Source organism: Canis lupus, chromosome 33 (genome assembly GCF_003254725.2).
Source record: "Canis lupus dingo isolate Sandy chromosome 33, ASM325472v2, whole genome shotgun sequence".
NCBI lineage: Eukaryota > Metazoa > Chordata > Mammalia > Carnivora > Canidae > Canis > Canis lupus.
This window is the reverse complement of record NC_064275.1, coordinates 25,803,400-25,823,748: the sequence shown is the minus strand read 5'-3', so window position 1 is coordinate 25,823,748 and position 20,349 is coordinate 25,803,400. Positions and strand designations below refer to the sequence as shown.

The window sequence follows — 20,349 nt, the reverse complement described above, 5'->3', positions numbered from 1 at the left end:
GACCTCTGCTTGACTTGTCCTTCATCTTTTGAAGGCACTGTTCAAAAAGAATTCCATCCAATTTAACAGTAACAATTATTTGCCCTAACTTTCCTTTGCCAGCATGTGGGAGCAAAGCAACTATTTATGTTTCATTTAATTTCTTAATTATTTTTGATACTTCTCATACATTATCAGGCAAAAGGGAAGTGAGAGAAACAAAAAAACAAACAACAGGAACAAAAAGAAAGAAGAAAGAAAAAAAAAAAAAGAAAAAGAAAAAGGAATACCCAGAGTCTTCTTCACACGTGCTGCCTGGGAAAGCCTTAGACACGAGGCCCCCACTTTTAACACTTTTGCAATACTCCCTTGGCCTTCACTCATTCCATCATTTAAAAAAAATTTTTATTGGAGTTCAATTTGCCAACACGTAGCATAACATCCAGTGCTCATCCCGCCAAGTGCCCCCCTCAGTGCCCATCACCCAGTCACCCCAACCCCCCACCCACCTCCCCTTCCACCACCCCTCGTTCACTTCCCAGAGTTAGGGGTCTCTCATGTTTTGTCACCCTCACTGATATTTTCATATACCACATCTTCTTTATCCATTCATCTTTTGTTCCATCATTCATTTAATAAACGTGTATTAGGTCCAAGCCACCACGTTAGAGGCTAGTTATAAACAGGTGAGGGAGGCATGGTTCGATCCACCTAGGAAGAGCCGCGAAGACAGATTTGCAGACATGACTTTGCAATTCAACCCAAGCACGGTCCCACGGTCACTCCCCCGCGATCCTCCGACCTCTCTGCCCGTTTACCGCGAATCTCCTCCTCCCCAGCGGGACCTCGCCCATCCCGGACTGCTTACTATTTAGGTTCCTGCTAACCGCGAGGGCGGTGCAGGGAAGGCGCTGGAAAACTACATCTCCCGGCAGCCTCTGCAGCAGGGCCGCCCGCAGGAAGCGCGCAGGCGTGCGGGCCGGCCCCCGCGCGCAGGCGCACTGCGAACGCCCGCTGAGCTGGGTCTCGCTGCTGGGTGCGCGGCGGCGGAGAGCGAGGCCTGGTGAGCCCCGGCGCTGGCCGGCTGCGGGAGCGTGCGCGCGGGAGCGGTACGGCGGGCGGCGAGCGAGCCAGCGGCTCACGCCAGCGTCGGTTGCCTCGAGCCTGGTGAGTGCGGGGCCCGCGGCTCCGGCCCCTCCCCCTCTCGCCGGCGGCTCCGGCAGCCCGCGGCGGGACCCGGACAGGCCCCGGGGCGAGGGCGAGGGCGGGGGCGGGGGCGGGGGCGGGGGCGAGGGCGGGCGCCGGCCGGGCGCAGCTCGGGTTCCTGGGCCCGGGGGCTCGCGGCGCGTCCGTGCGTCACGTCACGGCCCGGCTGGTGTGACGGCGGCGCGGCCGGCGGAGCGGGGGTGGGGGTGGGGAGCGCTGGTGTGATCGCCATCGGGAACGCCGGTCGGGGCGGGGCGGCGGCGGCGGCGGGGACTGCGGGGCGCCGGGGAGGCAGCGGGCGGAGAGGAGGCGAGCGCCGCGGGTGGAGATCCTGTGAGCGGCGTCGGGAGGGAGCGTGTCGGCGACTCGCGGGTCGCAGCCCGAGGCGCGCGGGGCGTCGGGAGGCCGCGGGGCGGCGGCGGGGGCGGACGGCTGCGGCCCACGGATGTGGGGGCGCCGGGGCCTGAGGCGGCCGCCGGGCGTGTGGTGAGGAGAGGCCTGACAACTTGGCCGGCGGCGAGCGCGTGGCGGGGGGGCGGGGGGCCGCGAGGTGTCCGCTGAGGGGGCCGAGGGTGGCCGGAGTCGGGGGGAGGTCGCCTCGGGGCGACGTTGTAGCTCGAAGGCAAAGCGTTTCAGGTGCCACTTTCCGGGGGGGGGGGCGGGGGGGCGCGAGGGGGGGGCAAATCAGAGCATTTTTTTTTTTAAGGTTTAGATTCACAGCGTGAGCCGTTTTGAAGTCCCATTTTCTAAACCATGCGAATCAATAATAGTTGTAACTTTCTCAATCTTTTTCTTTTTTTACCCCTCCCCCCCCCTTCAAAAAGCCGTTCCTTCTAAATCCCCGGGTCTCAGCGCTAGATGAGTAAGTGATTCCCGTCCCCCTCCCCCTCCCTCCTCTCTCGTCGCTTCAAGGCTCATTCTTGACCATTAACTCGTGCTGGGTGTTATGTCATATTTTTGATATGGATCAGAAGGCCTCCCCCCCCCCCCCCCCCCGTGAGGAGATGGGATTTTGCACCTTGTCAAAGGGAAGGGATCATGAAGTCTATTGTATTTGTACCGAAATCCTGCATTCTTTGGGGGGGGGGGGGCACCGTGTCTACCTGATTGTGAGACGGAGGGGGGGGGCACCGTGTCTACCTGATTGTGAGACGGAGGACTTGGGAGAAAGCGATGAACATTTGATCTCTTTTCCAGGTATTGCGCCGAATACCTCTGGTGTAGTAAAGCGTGCAGTCCCCACAGTAACTCTGAAGTAGGTGTTGATTTTTTTTTTTTTTTTTTTCGATTCTACACATGAAACTTTGAAGGCCAGAGAAGTTAAGAACTTAACCTAAAGTCATCCAGCTCTTACTGGATGGAACCTAAGAATTCAAGAGCACTGCCATCTTAAGAATTATTTCTCCAAGAAAAAAAAATATTTCTCCTCTCCTTCATACTTCTTCGTTGTGTTTTTTGTTAAAATTTTTAAAAAAGATTTTATTTATTTATTTACTTATTTATTTATTTATTTATGAGACGGAGAGAGGGGCAGAAACACAGGCAGATGAAGAAGCAGGCTCCATGCAGGAAGCCCGATGCGGGACTCGATCCTGGGACCCCAGGATCACGCCCCAGTCCGAAGGCAGGCACCAAACCGCCGAGCCACCCGGGGATCCGCTGTTTTTTGTTAAATTTAATGTTCATTGAGTGAACACTTACTGAGTGTGCGCTCTGAGACCAGGGATGCAGATGTAGACTGAACACGCTTGACTGTGTCATGGAATCGACAGTGAGGAGGGGAAGACTAAAATAAGGAATACAAACACGAGTTGCATGGCATTTTATCAGTCGTTGTAATTGAGCAGAAACTGTAATGTACTCTAGTAAATAGCAAAGGGAATTCAAATGGAATCCAGACCTGAGCCTTGAGAAGTTTACAGTCCAGTAGAGAAACAGAACATACATCCTGTAAAAACCCTAGAATAAACTATATGACAAGTAAACCCCTCACCTGAAGTCAGTATACTCGCATTTTGTTACTTTAGGCCCTCTTCACAGACCTGTGGTTTAATGTTATAGGCTTTGATTTTTGTCTAGGATTGGAACACGGAGAGAATTTTTTTTTTTTTGAGAATTTTCATGGCCATCCTAGACTCTAATTTACTGGTCCTTATGAATACTTTAGAGGCAAATTCTTTTTAAGACAAATTGATAGACCTTAAAAAAAACAAAACAAAACAAAAAAACAAATGAGGGCTTTCATTAGGTCGTTTGTGTTTTGTAAGCCATCCTGTTGCTCTTTACACTTTGGCTGTCCGGAGGTTCAGAGCTGTGTCCAATATTTGTGATTTTCCTTAGCCTCAGCTATGTTATATACTCTTGGAATTTCTCTCATTTGTTTCCGGGACTATTTTCTTTGTTTTCTGTTGCTCTCAATTTCGTTTCTACTTTTTTCCCTTATATTTGAGATTAGGGATTCTATCTTTTAGCGCCATTGTTTTAGCCTATGTTTGCTAAATTAGTGGTTATCTTGGTTTATGATGTTTGTGTTTTTAAGTCTGTCAGATTGTTTTTAGAAGTACATATGAATACTTTGTATAAAATCAATTAAGACTTTGGACCATACAAGTAAAAGTGACTGACCTAGTGATAAAGGCAATTCCCTTTTACCCAAAGTCTTTGTTTTAAGATCACCATACTCTGCAGGTATTGTGAATTCAGCCATAATAATGGAAGAAAATGTTGGAAATGGTAAACAATTCAATTAGCTGATTGGGGCTGATTTCGTTCTGTTCTTGCTGCAGTAAGCAGGAGGTGGCCCCAGGCCAACGGGGGGCCAGATAGGGCCTGCATTAGAAAATTTTGAGGCCCTGAATTGAAAGAGCAGGAATGAAGACTGATAGAACATGCAGTTCTGGCGTGTGTGTGTGTGTGTGTGTGTGTGTGTGAGAGTGTGTGTGGTGTGTGTTTAAGATGTTAACAAGCCCACAAAACACAGATTGAAGTGATAAAATGTTTCTGACCTAGTGTAGTAGATTAATTAGGACAGTTCTTGAAAGCAGGCAATAATCCAGAACGTGGATAATGGGGATAATCTTCTTCACATAACAAGAATAATGCTGCCCTTCATATACAAAGATAAGTCTGCTTACTCATCGTGATTGATTTTCCAGCATGAGGAGGGATATGTGCTGAGTTGTCCATGAGTCTCTGTATTCTGACCAGCAAGGCAGCTTGGGGCCAGAGTGGGGGCTTGTAGCTAGGGAACAGAAAGGCAGGAGGGACTAACGTCTATTGATGGATCAGGCACTACATTAAGTGTTTTTACTTAAGTATCCTTGCAAAACCACTTTGAAGAGGTGGTTACATGTACAGAGTGGTTAGGTAACTCGCCCTACTTCACATGATAGGTGATAGAGCTGGAATTCGTACAGGGCTGTTTGTACTATGTTCACATCAACCATTGAAGCTTGATTTTGTCTTGGTTTGCAGTTCAGTCTCCTAAGCAGAACAAACTAGATGTTCTTTTAGCATCATGAAATAACTGTGAAGATCTAATTTACTAAAAGCTGAAGAAAGACTAAGTTCCTTGCTTTATAAGCCATTAAAAAATACAATTTTTAAATTAGAATGCTATATATAAAAAACAGTTGTCTCTGTCCTAGCCTTGCATTTTTAGAGGCTACCTTTTTTTTTTTTTTTTTTTTTTTTTAGTAGGCTTAACGCCCAGTGTGGAGTCGTATGCAGGGCTTGAACTTGTGACTCTGAGATCAAGACCTGAGCTGAGATCAAGAGTTGGATGCTTAACTGATTGAGCCACCCAAGTGCCCTTACACTCTATTTTTTAAAGCTGTTTACTCTTACATTAATAATTTGCTTCCATTGCTTTTTCCTGATATAGCAATTTCAGGCATTATCTATTGACTTTCCTCCATGAATACACACTGCCTCTCGCATCCTCCCAGTATAACTGACATAGTTCTTTATTAAGTCAGTATTCAGAGTGTAAAGTATTATAACTGTGTTAATATTCAGAGCTGAACCATGTAGTATATTATGATGTCATTTCTTATGTTAACCACTTTGTTTTTTTCCCCAGGATTTAATAATACCTCTCTCCCCGCCTCCCTTCATTTCCTGAGATAGCTGTTCTGGAACTCCCTGTCCTTTTAATGCAATCTGGACTGGTTACTTTCTAGACCTACTTGGTACCTTTATTCTGGAACTTCTATGTCACTCTTTAAATTCTCTTTGCCTCTCTCCTTTGTTGGGTCTCCTGTTTCCCATATTTTCTTAGCCTCCTGAGCAAGGATACCTGGGAAGTAAAAACTTTTTGAGATTGTGCATGATTGAAATAAATCTCTATTCTGTTTTAACATTTTATCAATAATTTGGCTGGGTATAAAATCGTAGGCTTAAAAAGTGTGGAAGTCGTAGCTTGTTTTCTTACATTCCATTGTTGCTGTTGATGTCCAAAACCATTCTGATTCTTCTTTGTGACCCTCCCATCTTTCCCCCTGTCTCTAGAAACTTTTCAGTTATTATTTTTAACCCCCGAAATTTCATGATAATATACCTATCTAGGGTTTGGTGTGTGTTTTATTTTGTTTTGCTTTTAATGGCATTCCATGGATGCTTACAAGCTGGAAACGTACATTCTTTAGTTCTTGGAAAAATTTTCTAAAATTATATTTTGGACCTTAGGTTAAAAGAGTTTTGAATTTAACTATGCTTCTCAGTTCTTGATGCACTATCATCAGACTATACAGGGTTCTTTAAATTTTCCTTTCATTTCTGAGCCCTATTTCCCCATTTTTAGCAGGTATCCATTGCATTGTAATTGATGTATTTCTTGATTATATATGAAACATTGAATCATTGTGAATAGTGGTGTGTATGTATTTAGTTTATTATAGATGTTTATCTGTTTCTTGCTTTTTTTTTTTTTTAGATTGTTTTGGAGACATTTCTGTTTTGTTGTGTGCACATATAGTTGTGTATAATCCCATAATACACATCTGTCTACCACATTTTTTTTTCTTTCCCAGCTGAGTTGCCTTTATGGCATCACAAATACACTGTGGTAAATATACTCTTACTTGTACCTTATTATGGACTTGTGTGAGAAATTCTCTGGGATATATACCTAGGAGTGGGACTCCTGGGCATAGAATCAGAGAACTAGCTTGTGTGCCTACTAGAACTACAGAAGGATTCTTGTTTGCCCATATCTTTGTCAGGTACTTGGTTTTATTCAGCTTTCTAATATTTTGCCAATCTGATGGGTATAAAGTGGTATCTCATTGTTTCAGTTTACACTCTCTGATTACAATGAGTTTGAGCATCTCTTGGATCCATTCAGGTTTTCCCTTTTGAAGATTGTTTTGCCCTTAGTTTTTCTTTTCTTTGGGTTGCTGTCTTTTGGGTTTGCAGAAGTTCCTTGTGGAGGTTAAATTTGAATGTTGATTTTAGGTTTGGAAAATATCTTTTCTAAGCCTGTTGTCTTTCTCTTAATTTTGTCCGTAGTGTCTTTCATTGAATGGGTACTTTATGTTTGATGCCTTGCTTGATAATCTCTTCCTCATCAACTTTTTTGTTCTCTGTTGCAATTTGTATTATTTGGGTATTGGAATTCATAGGTTGTTCTTTTAATTTTCTTTCCTTTTCCCACTCATTTTCCATCACTTAGGCTTTTTTGTTCTGCTTCCTAAGAAATTTCCTCAGTGGTATTCTTCTAACCTTTTGAGTTTTTAATTTCTTTCACATTTTAAGTTTCTTAGAGCTCATTTTATGGTATAGTATCTTTATTTATGTTTTTCAGACACTATAATCCTTCTGAAGATGTTAATGATAGTTTTTTTGTTTCCTAACCACCCCCCCCCCCCCGCTCTGTTTCTTCTAAGTTCCTTTTTTTTTTGTTTCTTTTTGCTGTCTTTTCTCTATAGTGGCTTTCCCCAGCTATAACCTTATATGGCTGTCCATTCATATTTAAGAGTGAAGTGCCAAAAACTGAATTGAAAAGTCTATAGGTGTGGCTTGTTAAAGGTGTGACCATTTATGGGAAGAGGGGACACTCATAGGTCTTAGGTCTTTTCTCTTGGGCTGGTCAGTTTCCTTGAGAAAGAGCCTCCAGTCTCTTGTGGGGAGGGTATGTACACTTGGCTGCTATATTTTGAGAACCTATCTTAGAAAAGGAGCTGGGGTTCTCACTGTTCATTGTGTTCATGTAATCCTGTTTTCTGTGTGGCATACATTCCTATCCTCACTTGTATTGGAGACCTCCATTTTGGAGTCTCTGGTTTGGTTTTTTCAGAATAAGCCTCTCTACAACTATAGGGTTGGAGGAGGGATGGTTGCTTGGCTCTGAACAGTGGGGGGGGGGGGGGGGGAAGTCTGGCTGTGATGACTGTTTTGTAGACTTTCAGCTAACCTTGTAGTTTTTTCCCCTCAACCTTCAGAGATGCCTGTGAAGCCTCCTGCTTGTGGGCAGTGTGAATCACCTTCTTTGCAGGTTTTAGAGTTATCCACTTTGCTAGTTTAATGTCGTTTGACCATCTGTTTTACAGCTTCTAACAAGGTTTTGACATATCATATGTGATTCTCTTCTTTTTCCTGTGGTTCATTCCTTTAAAAGAAAAAAGGTTATAATTTTAGTGTTGATTTATCTATCAAAATTACCATTTTATTTCTTTATATACTCTTTTAAATTTGAGTATAGTTGACACACTATATTACATTAGTTCATAAACTACTTTCTGGTCTGTTCATTTGAGGGACTACTGTATGCTCAGTGCTATGCTTAGTATTGAAGATAAAAATTAAAATTTCTGAGGGGTCCTGACCAGCTTGGTTGGTGGAATGTTTGACTTTTGATTTTGGGGTTGTGGGTTCAAGCCCCATTTTGGTATAGGGATTACTTAAAAATAAAATCCTAAAAAAATTAAAAGTTCTGAGCTTTGAGTTGTTAATCTGTTTTGGGAAGAAAGGTACATCTTGTATGTGCAGTTTCTTAATTTGAAATGTGAAAACCTTCATAAGTGTACATGTGATAGATACATTACAGAACTTATTAATTTCAGTAATGAATATGAATTGGATTAAGGCAAGTTTCCAGTTTTTCTTTTTTAATATGAAGGAACTCTTTACACCATTTTTGGGAAAGATTTAACAACAACAACAAAAAAATTCAAGGGGCCCCTGGGTGGCTCAGGTGGTGGAGGATGGGACTCTTGATTTTGGCTCAGGTTCTCATCTTTCAGGGTCATATGTTTGAGCCCTGCTTTGGGCTCTGCGCTCAACAGGGAGTTTTTACCTCTCTCTCTTCCAACCCACCCCCCGCCCCCTCGTGCATGCGCCTGTGCTGTTGCACCCGCACAGTGCTCTCTCTCTTGTAAAAGATTTTTATTTGAGAGAGAGAGAGAACATGAATGGAGGGAGAAGGAAAAGCAGACTCACCGCTGAGCAGGGAGCCCAACACAGACAGATTCCAGGTCCTGTGATCATGACTGAACAGAAGGCAGACTCTTAATGGACTGAACCATTCAGGTTCTCTCTCATAAATAAATAAATAAATACATACATACATACATACATACATACATACATACATCTTTAAAGAAAAATTAGAGTTAAAAATAAATTTTAAAAATCCAGCTACATAGAAGGAAGGAGAGGCAGTTTTTCATAAAAATCTAAAGTTTTTAATCAGATCCTTGATGAAATAGAACATTGAGTTGATAAAATTCTAGCTGAAAGTAAAGAAATGTACTGTTTTCAGTATTTTAGATAGGCTGGGAAGCTTTCTGTGTCTATATATGCTTTCAGCTCTACTTTTGAAAGACTTATTATATAAATAGTATATTCTTATTATAGAAAATTTGGAAGATACAGAAGAATAATACTTTGTTCTTAAAATTTTTGTATACCACTTTAAGTTATGAAATATTTCTAAAGGTATAGAGAATAATATAAGTTGAGTTTTTGTTCCCAACATCCAGATTTTTCATATGTTAGTATTGTTTCTCATTTCTCAGTATATTATAATTTCCATAACTTAAGCCCTCATTTTGGAGTTTTTAGGTTTACAAATTTTCACTGTAACAATCACACTGCAGTGAACAGTCTTATACATACTAATTTTATTTCCTTTGGGTATATTCCGGAAGTGGAATTACTGAATCTTGAGGTACGGGTTTCTAAATCTTTAGTAAATATTTTCCTTTAAATGTTTAGCTATTGTGAAGGTCTTTGGGGAACATTACAAGCTGTGACCCTGTAGATACTAGAAGCTGAGGTCAGAATTCAGGGTCAAAGGTTATAGTCAACTTCTCAATGGAAGAAAGTTTGAAGCTGGGACATGAAAGAAAGTAAGGATTTCTATTAGATTTATGGGGTTAGAGCTGTAATATATAACTAGAGATGAGCACAACAAATCACGTTTGCAGTATTGACTTCTCGTAGGAGAGATTTAGGGCAGTATTTTTCAGACTTTGACCCCACTAGAATGTTGTCACTAAAATAAAGGAACTATTTGAATTATTTTATAGGAAAAAAATGAGTAGGATATCTTCATTTTTTAAAAAAATGAAAAGAGAGCACACAAGCAGGGGGAGGGGCAGAGAGAGAGAGAGAGACAGCAGACTCTGCTCAGCAGGGAGCCTGACCAGGGGGCACCATCCATCCAGGACCACAAAATCATGACCTGAGCTGAAATCAAGAGTTGGACACTTAACCGACTGTGCCACCAGGTACCCTGAATAGGTATTTTCTTTTTCTTTTTCCTTTTTTTTCTTCTTTTTCTTTTTCTTTTCTTTTTCTTTTCTTTTCTTCTTCTTCTTCTCTTCTCTTCTCTTCTCTTCTCTTCTCTTCTCTTCTCTTCTCTTCTCTTCTCTTCTCTTCCTTCTTTTTAGATTTAACTACTTATTCATGAGAGGCAGAGACGTAGGTAGAAGGAGAAGCAGGCTCCATATGGGGAGCCTGATGCAGGACTCCATCCAATACCTTGCGATCCCAACCTGAGCCAAAGGCAGATGCTCAACCACTGAGCCACCCAGGTGTCCCCTGAGTTAGGGTATTTTCAATTTTACTTCTCTAATTTTTATTAAAAACTTTTAAAAGGGCCTATCACTTGGTTAGAAGTTGGTAACATGAATAATTAATATTTATAATGAACTGTCTTTCATATTTAAATTTATTTATGCTTAAATTTATAAATCCATAACTTATTTTGTAGTCATACTTTCTCATGGTTTTGGTTTTTTGATATTAAGTACATACCATACATATTTTCTAATAAAGTTATACTTACTTTATATGGTTAAGTGAACTATATGAATGTTTTATAGTGTTTCACAAAGAATATTTTGAATGTTAAATACTCAGAACTTTTAGTGTGTGTTTGGGATTTACTGACTAAGTGGATTGATTCCACACACTAAATACTTACCATCTTGAATATAATAAAATATAAAAAGATCTACATTCAGTGTGTTGGGTATAGATTGGTATAGAATGAAGAGTATTGAATCAATCAAGACCAAGGGATCTTGTAGAACAAAGAAGTTCAAATCTGATTTAAGATGTGCTAATGATTCATTCTAGGTCCTTAAGCACTGAAGTAATACAGTGAAAAAGGTGTGGAGATAAATCTGAGAGCTATGTGAAGGATGAATTGAAAAGCAGAAAGCTTGATGTTAAGGAAGGGTGGTGGGTTAGAGTTCTTGTATTTATGTGGGTATAGGATTATAAGGACGTGGACTAGACTGGTAGGAGTGAGGATAGACAGGAGCAGATAAAATCAAACACTTTGGAGAGAATAACAAGGAAAATTTGATAATTAAATGGACATGAAGGAGAAAGTGGAAGATTTCATTTTGGAAGAGTGGAATGCTTTTCTGTTGTACCACCGATTTTCCATCTGGTTTCAAATTTTATTGCTTTCCTGGCTTTTTTTCCTTAGAAAACATGGAAAATTAGGCATAATGGCTTTAACTTTAAAGGCTTCTGGTTCCTGAGAGGGTACTTTGAAAAGTTGACAGTAACCTAGGTTTTTTAATTAATTGTCTATGCGATAATATCCTAAAAATATTTTATTGAGATAAGCAGAATTTTTCATGCTATTACTTTGCTATTCCTCTTATAATCCCTCTGTAGATTTTGTTTCACTTCTTTGTTATCAAGGTTCTTTCAGTCCAACTTAAGCCTACATTTCAGCTGTATTTTGCATTATTTTCCAGTAAAGCTTTTGTTCTACTATAGTGTTTTTCAATTGCAGATGCATATCAGAATTTATTTGGGAATCTTTGAAAGAAGAAAAAAAAACAATACCAGAGACCTAGTATATGCTTCAGACTTATTAATCAAATTCTTTGGAAGGATAGTTGAGGTGTCTGTTTTTCAAAAAGCTCTCCCTTGTGGCAGATATTTAACTCACAGAGAGGGGGAACCAACCAATCTCAGTTATCAATATGAATGAATGAATATTTAAGATCTTTAAATATAGACTTTATTTTTTAGAACAATTTTAGATACATAACAGAATTGAATGGAAAGTAGAGTTCCCACTACCTTCCCCACCATTAACATTTGCATCAGATTGGTACATTTGTTATAATGTTATAATGCCATACTGATATATCATTAGCATTCCAGAGTCCATAGTTTTCATTAAGTTTACATTCATTCTTCATGTTATACATATATGTGTTTTGATACATGTGTGGTGACAGGTATGCACCATTACAGTATCCTACAGAGTAGTTTCTAAATGCCCTAAAAATCTTTTCTGCTGTTGTCTTTATCCCTCCCATCCTACAAACCCCTGGCAACAACCACTGATCTTTTAACTGTTTACATGGTTTTGATTCCAATTATGATTCCTATAATTGGAATCATACCCACCTGTTTTTTCAAAAAGTTCTCAATGTAACAGATATAAAATCCTTGTCCCCCACAAAAGGTGGGGAGGGAGGGTATTATATTAACTAATCAATCTCATTTATGGATACTGGAAAAAAATTTTTATGTTTTTTTTTTATTTGAAGTATAGCTGACGCAATATTGCATTAGTTTCAGGTATACAGCTTAGTGATTCTATAACTATACCTGTACAATGCTTATCACAAGTGTAGCTACTATATTGTCACCTTACAACATTGTTAAAATACTGTTGATTGTATTCCTGAGAAGTTGCTGTACCTTTCATCCCTGTGACTTAGTCATTTCATAATTGGAAGGTCGTATCTCCCACTCCCCTTCACCTCTTTTGCCCATTTCTCCACTCCCCTTCCCCTCTGGCTAACCACCAGTTTGTTCTTTATGGGTTGGTTTTGCTTTATGTTTTGTTTGTTTTTTAGATTCCACATATAAGTGAAATCATACTGTCTTTCTGTGAGTTTTTTCACTTAGTATAATATCCTCTAGGTCCATTCATGTTGTTGTAAGTGGCAAGGTCTCCCTCTCTTTTTTGTTGGCAGAGTAATATTCCATTGTATGTATATACACCACGTCTTCTTTATCTATTCATCTATCAATGGACACTTAGGTTCCTTCCATATCTTGGCTATTATAAACAGTGCTGCAATAAAAATAGGGGTGCATGTATTTTTTAGAATGAGTGTTTCCATTTCCTTTGGGTAAATACCCAGTAGTGGAATTACTGGATTATTTGGTGATTCTTTTAATTTTTTGAGGAACCTCTAAACTGTTTTCTACAGTGGCTGCACCAGTTTGCATTTTCACCAACAGCGCATAAGGGTTCCTTTTTCCTCACATCTTCTCAAGACAACACTTGTTTCTTGTCTTCCTGGTACTAGCTATTATGGCAGGTGTTAGGTAATCTATCATTGTGATTTTGATTTAGTGGTGTAGAAATTTTTAAGAAAATATTAACGTGTGTAGAAATTTTAAAGAAAATGTTAATATAGAGTTTAAAAGGATGAAGCACAATGACTGTTTATTCCAAGAATCATTCAATATTAAGAAATCTATTAATATCTCGCCATATTAAAGTAGATAAAGTGGACCATTTTAATAACTGCCAAAAAGTCATTTGATAAAATCCACATATTTCGGGTTTTAAAAACTAGTAAAATAGATATGAATAGCTGGTACTTAGATGTTATTTTTTTTAAAGTATCTCAAAACAGTACTGCAACACAACTGGAGCTCGTAGATTGCTGGTAGGACTGCATGATGGTACAGCCACTTTGAAAAACTGTTTGACGATCTTATATAGTTAAACATATTCTTACCATATGACCCAACAGTGTCATCCTAGGTTTTTGCCCAAGAAGAATGAAAATACTTGTTCATACAAAACCCATATATGGGGCAGCTCGGTGGCTCAGTGGTTTAGCGCCACCTTCAGCCCAGGGCCTAATCCTGAAGACCCGGGATGGAGTCCCACGTCGGGCTCCCTGCATGGAGCCTGCTTCTCCCTCTGCCTGTGTCTCTGCCTCTCTCTGTGTGTCTCTCATGAATAAATAAATAAAATCTTAAAAATCCATATGTGAATGTTTATATAGTGGCCTATTCGTCCTCACCAAAAACTGCAAACAACTCCAATGTCTGTCATCTGGTGAACAGAAAAAATGTGGGATACAGTTCAGCATTAGAAGGAATATGAATTACTGATGGATGAAACAACATTGATGAATCTCAGATTAGTTAATACTGACTGAAAGAAGCAGGTTACATACTGGATAGTTCCATTTATTTTACATTCTGGAAAATGCAAAACTGTAGGGACAGAAAATAAATCATTGAGTGCCTGAAGTTTGGGGACAGAGTGGATTTACTAGAAAAGACCTCAAAGAACTTTTCTTGGTTAAAAAAAAATGTTCTCTATTTGTAATGGTGTTTACTTAAATGCTAAGTTTACTGTGTGTGTAAATTATAAATAATACCTCAGTAAACCTGGCTTAAAAAAAATACCCCAGTATCATGTTTAGTAACAAAACACTAGACCTGGATCAAGACCAGAAATGAGATAAAAATGCCTGCTATAACCTTAGTTGCTTAACATTGCAACTTTGTCCTGGAAGTACTAGTCCAATATTTTAAAACAAGAAGTGAAATTTAATACAAGCATTAGAATGGAGGAGGCAAAAGTTAGAATTTTTTAGAGATGTTAAATATCTGGAGTGTCAGCTGAAAGACTTAATTCTTTGGCTGGCTTAAAAAATTAATATATGTATAGTAATGAGTAATTTTTTCACATATAGACAGTAGCCAGTTAGAATATGATGGAAGAAAATTTCACATCTGTGATTGCAACAAAAAAGATAAATGGAAATATATATTTAATTCTTGACCAGGAAGACAGTATTGTAAAAATGTTGAGTTTCCTTAATCTATGATTAGAATGTTATCTGAATATCCAATGACTATTTTTTTCTTAAGACAAAAAAGATTGGTTTAAGTGTTCTTAAATTTTTTGGCCTGGGAACTTCTTTACACTCTTAACTTATTGAGGACTCCAAGGAACTTTTTATGTTGTTGTTTTATATCTGTTATTTACTGTATTAGAAATTAAAAAACTAACACTCAGAAATAAATAGCACACATTCTCTTAGGCATCATAGTAATGATGTCATCACATCATGAAACTTCTGAAAAACTTTGAAAGTGAAAAAGCACATGTAACATCTTAGTGTTACGAAAATAGTTTTCATGAAAAACATTTTTTTCACATAGAATATTGTAAGTATGGAAAAGTTTGAATCAATCTTGTGTTAACAGTAATAGTGGTGGGGAACTGATGCATGCATATTCACTGGTGTACTTTGGTGCAGTATTTTAGAGGGTGTTTTGACTATCAAAATTTTAAGTGCACATACTTTAGACCTTTAGGTTCCACTGTTTATTCATGATTGGATATAATTGCAGAATATGTGCAAATACGTGAAGGAGAATATTGGTTACAGCATTGTTTGTGATAGAAAATTGGAGACAAGCTTAATTGTCAGTGATGTTTAGAGTCTGGTCTTTATGGTATAAAAATTACTATATTAAAAATAACTTAACTCTATAGGCATTATATGGAAGATTGTCCAGAATTGAAGCAAACATGCAGAATTGTGTGTATAATTTCCCATCAGTATACTATAAAAACCAAAAGGGTATATGTATACTTGTATAAACAATTTTTGAAAGGATATGCAGAGAACTTGATGGTGGTTACCTTTAGGAGAAGGTACATTTTCATTGATCTGTTTATACCCATCCATATTGTTTGGGTTTTTAAATTTTATTTTATTTGTTATTTTTTTTATTTTTTAATTTTTTATTTTTAATTTTTTTTGTTTTTGTTTTTTTTTTTTTGTTTTTTTAATGTGAGCCTTTTTATTATTTAAAAGGGAAGACTATTTCAAAGGCACAAGTGTACTATATGGATGATAGAAATTACTAGTTTGAGAGATGGAGTCATTTGAGTTCTCAGATACCACAATTTAACAAAAAAGAAAGAAAACAGGCACTGGCATTTCTCATGTCTATCTTTTGAAGAGCAGTTGCTCTAATCAGATAGGATTTAACTGCTATTCTTCATCAGTTGTATTTTCTAATGTTTGTCCTTTAATTTGTACTCTTGTGGGTATTTCTCTCTTAACTGCTGAAATTCTATTCTTCACAACATAGCTGAAACACCATCTTCTCTATAAAGTTATACCTCATCACTTTAGTCAGAAGAGATCTTTTTTTGAACCTTTAGAGCTATTTATAGCCATTTCTTCATTACACAAATATCAGGTGTGAGCTATATATGGGTTAGACAGAGGGAGTATGCTTTCATCTTACTTCTCTTCACCTTATAAGGTAATATGCCCATTGTGCAATTGAGGAAACCAAGACTCCCAGAACTTTCGTATTTCTATATCATGGTGCTAGGAAGTAAATTTGAAAACAGAGCTTTAAGGCCAGCCTCTTCTCCGGACTTGCTGCTTATGTTACTTTAATAAAAAGAAGCAAGTGGATAACAGTTTTGTATGAACATTTTTTCCTTTTAGATTCTTTTTCATATTTAAATTTTTTTGCTTTAATTTCAAACTTACAGGCCTTTCAAGAAGTGTACAAAGGTCTCCTTTTTACTCTTCAACCCCATTCCTCAGTCATTCATTTTACCTTTTACTCCATTTTTATCATTTATTTTTTCTCCCTGTAAATGTGTATTCCTAACATTGCCTTTCCTTAATTGTGTGCCCTTCCAGCTCCATGTTGAGTACAGGCTTCCAATTACTGAAGTCTAATTGGTTTTTGGTATTGTTAATCTTTATCCAGGTCTTGTCCTGTATCCTACAGGCTTTCTCCTTTCTTTGACCTAAAGCTTCTGATTCTTGAACTTGGGTCATCATTTTAGCACTGCCTATTATTATGCTATATTGTGATATTTCAGAACCAAAATGCTACTTGCTTCAGGAATGCAGCTTTTTTCTCTAGATCATTTCTCAGCAGTGTTAAATGGTTCCTTTAGAATTATTTGCAGATTCTTATCTGTATTGCCTCTGCCTTTCAGTCTGATAAAGCTCAATCTGACAAAATACCACTGGGTGTATATATTAGTCTGCTTGGGCCACCATAAAAAATACAGATTGGGCGTCTTAAACAACAGAAATTCATTTTATCCCAGTTCTGGAGGCTAGAAATCCGTGATCAAGGTGCCAACAGGGTTGGTTTCTGGTAGGGCTTCTCTTCCTGACATGGGGATGACCATCTTCTCGCTGTAATCTTTTTTTGTGTGTACATAGGGGGTGGGTTGGAGAAAGAGCTCTCTTGTGTCTCTTCCTCTTCTTGTAAGGACACTAGTCCATACTGGATTAGGACCCCACTCTTATGACCTCATTTAACCTTAATTACCTCCTTAAAGGCCCCGTATCCAAATATAGTCATTATGGAAGTTAGGGCTTCAGTATATAGTTGGTAGAGGGGGAGCACAGTTCAGTCAATAACAGTAGAACATCAGGTTTATAATCAGGAACCTAGGTTCCTATCCTTGCTGTATGTTGTATTAAGTGTCACTTAACCTCTTTTAGCATCCTGAATCCTTAACTGTAAAGAATGAGAATAGTAATTTCTTGCCTTGAATGTTTGTTAAGACATTTAGGTAATGTAGATGTTACAGCATGGCACATTATAAATCAAATGATTCTCATTTGCTTGCGGTAAAATCATCTTAAAAATCACTGTTTTGTGAATTCCAGCCTGACAGCACAAAGAGTGCTATAGACCCATTCCCTAGTAAAATTGGGGAAAACTTGAAAAACAACTGTTTAAAGTGTCTGGAAATGCTTCTAGGTCATATTAAATGAAGAGCTTCCAATTGGAGGGAAGGTGTTTTTGGGAGGAGCAGGACATCAGTTTTCTCATCTTACCCCCAGCTGCTTGCTGCTGAGGCTAGGTTCTGGGTTCAGAGAACTGCATTGTGTCCAGTCCCCAGTTGTGGAACAGAGACCCTACCTGAGTGCAGAGCTGCTGGGAACACGGGAATAGATTATTTTTTTCTGTTTTATAAGGTGGTGATTCCATGTCAGAATAGACCAGCTGAGAAAACCTCAGGCTGCTGGAAAACCTCACCCGTAACAAAATACTCTGCTCCTATAGGGTGTATCTTTCAGAGAAGTGTGCTGTCTGTACTCCGGTTTAAGGGAGAAGATTTAAGATTTAAGGTCAGAGATTTGGTTGGATGGTTAGGGGGAGAAGCAGGTTATAATCTCTTCTTCAGGAAATTGACTTACAAGAGAATCCTGATAAGAATAATAGCTGATTTCTCAGGAGAAACAGTGGAGGCCAGAGGCAGTGTAATAATATAGTCTAAGTACTCAAAGACAAATACAGTCATCCAAAAATCCTATATATCCAGCAAAGCTATTTTTAAAAATGATAATGAAATGGGATGCCTGGATGGCCCAGTTGGTTAAGCATTTGCCTTTGGCTCAGGTCATGATCTCCGGGTTCTGGGATCAAGCCCTGCCTTGGGCTTCCTGCTCTTCAGGGAGTCTGCTTCTCTCTCTCTCTGTCTGCCTTGTGCCCTCCCTCCCTTCCTCTGCCCCTCATCCACTGCTCATACTCTCTCTCTCAAATCAATAAAATCTTTTAAAAAAAAAGTTAATGAAATGAAGATTTTCCCAGATAAAGAGGAACTGAGAGAGTTTATTACTAGCAGACCCACCTTGCAAGAATGCCAAAGGAAGTTCTTTAGGCTAAAAGCAAGTGATCCCACTTGAATCTATATGAACAGAGAGTACCAGTAAAGATAATTATGTAATTTTAAAAGAATATAACCACATATTTCTTTTTCCTTTTTAGTCAAAACTGATTTAAAAAGCAGTTTGTGGGGTGTGTGGGTGGTGCGGTTGGTTAGGCGTCTGATTCTCGGTTATGCTTAGGTCACAGTCACAGGGTCATGAGATGGAGCCCTGTATTGGACTTGAGCTCAGTGCGGAGTCCACTTCACATTCTCTCTCTTCCTCTGCTCTTCCCACTTGTGCTCACATGCTCTCTCTAAAATCAGTCAATCTATTTTTTTTTAAAGGCAGTTGTGTAAAATAATATGTATACAATGTGTTCTTGGGCCTGTATAGAAATTCATATTTGTAATATATCTGTCAGCACATAGGAGGTGATGGAGGCAAAGCTATAGTGACTATAGCTGGTAAAGTCATAATTACAATATGGTGCGTTGGTGGATTTGTAATATTAAATAGAATATGTATCACAATCAATATCATCAAATGGAGGAAAAGGCAATAAAGCGTAACATTTCTATATCTTCCTGGAAGTTGTTAAGCTAGTAGAAGTCTGAAGCTGTTCTTAAGTCTGTAGTTAAAATATGTATGGTAAGTCCTTGAGCAGCCACTAGGGGGAAATGTAAAAAAAAAAAAAAATACAGAGAAAAGGTCATTAAATTTAAGTGCTTCATTAGAAAATACTCACTTAATGCAAAAAAGTAAATAGCAGTCAAAGAATAATAAATGAATAAAAAAAAGACATGAGACATAGAAAATGAAAAAAGTACAAATCAAATATATCAATAATAACATTAAACATGAATTGATTAAAGTATATATATAATAAGGCAGAGATTGTCAGGGTATCCCAACTATATGCTCTCTATAAGAGGTTTACTTTAAGTTTAAAGATACAAATACATTGAAAGTATAAGGATGGAAAAAGATCTATTATGCAAACAACAACCAAAAGAAAGGAGTGGCTACATGAATATCAGAAAAAATAGATATTAAAACAAAAAATGTTACTAGAAATATAGAGGGATGAAAGAGTCCATCTACTAGAAAGATAAAAATTATAAATATATATGTATCTAATAACAGCACCAAAATACAAGAAACAAAACCTGACAGAAATGAAGAGAAAAATAGACAATTTAGCAATAATGGTTCGGTGACTGCAATATCCCACTTTTAGTAATGCATATAAAACAACCAGGCATAAGATCAACAAAGAAACCACACTATAAACCAACTAGTGCTAATAGGTATCTGTAGAGCAAACCACCACCCAGCAGCAATAGAATATATATTTTTCTCAAGTGAATGTGAGACATTTTCAAGGATAAGCCATATGCTAGGCCACAAAACAAATCTTAAAAGGATTGAAATAGTACAAAGGTTGTCCTCTGACCACAGTGGAAAGAAATTAGAAATCACTGACAGAAAGTTGGGGAACTCACAAATATATGGAAATTAACATACTTCTGAATAACCAGTAGGTCAAAAAACAAATGAAAAGAGACATCAGAAAATACTTTGAGCTAAATGAAAATGAAGTTACCACCTAAGAAAACTTATGGGATATAGTTAAAGAGTGCTTATAGGGAAACTTTTAGTAATAAATGCTGTTAAAAAGAAGAAAGATCTCAAATCAAGAACTATCTTTCCACCTTAAGTCACTAGAAAAAGAGCAAAGTAAAGTTAAAACAGAAGGAGGGAAATAATGAAGATGAGAGTAGAAATTAATGAACTAGAAAATAGAAAAACAATAGAAAAGAGTAAAGCAATGAAAAACTGGTTCTTTGAAAAGATCAATAAAATTAGCAGACCTTTAGCCAGATTGACATAGAAAAAAAAGAGGACTTAAATTACTAGAATCAGAAATAAAAGAGAGAACATTACTACTGGGATTACAAAATGGAAAGGATGATAAAGGAATACTATGAACTGTATGCCA

General features: G+C 38.4%; 1 protein-coding gene across 5 annotated transcripts in view; it reads left to right on the top strand.

Annotated features, from left to right (window-relative positions):
- Window positions 1–1,008: 1,008 nt before the first annotated feature.
- KPNA1 (karyopherin subunit alpha 1) overlaps window positions 1,009–20,349 on the top strand; it is a 70,318-nt gene continuing 50,977 nt past the window's right edge. The window contains exons 1-2 of one of the 5 annotated variants that reach the window (XM_025475407.3): window positions 1,009–1,146; window positions 2,383–2,440. The gene's annotated coding sequence lies outside the window, so the exon portion shown is untranslated. Of the gene's footprint in view, window positions 1,147–1,444; window positions 1,519–2,023; window positions 2,048–2,382; window positions 2,441–20,349 lie in introns of those variants that run through there. The other 4 variants (XM_035709857.2, XM_025475397.3, XM_025475386.3 and 1 more) reach the window with 4 other exon arrangements.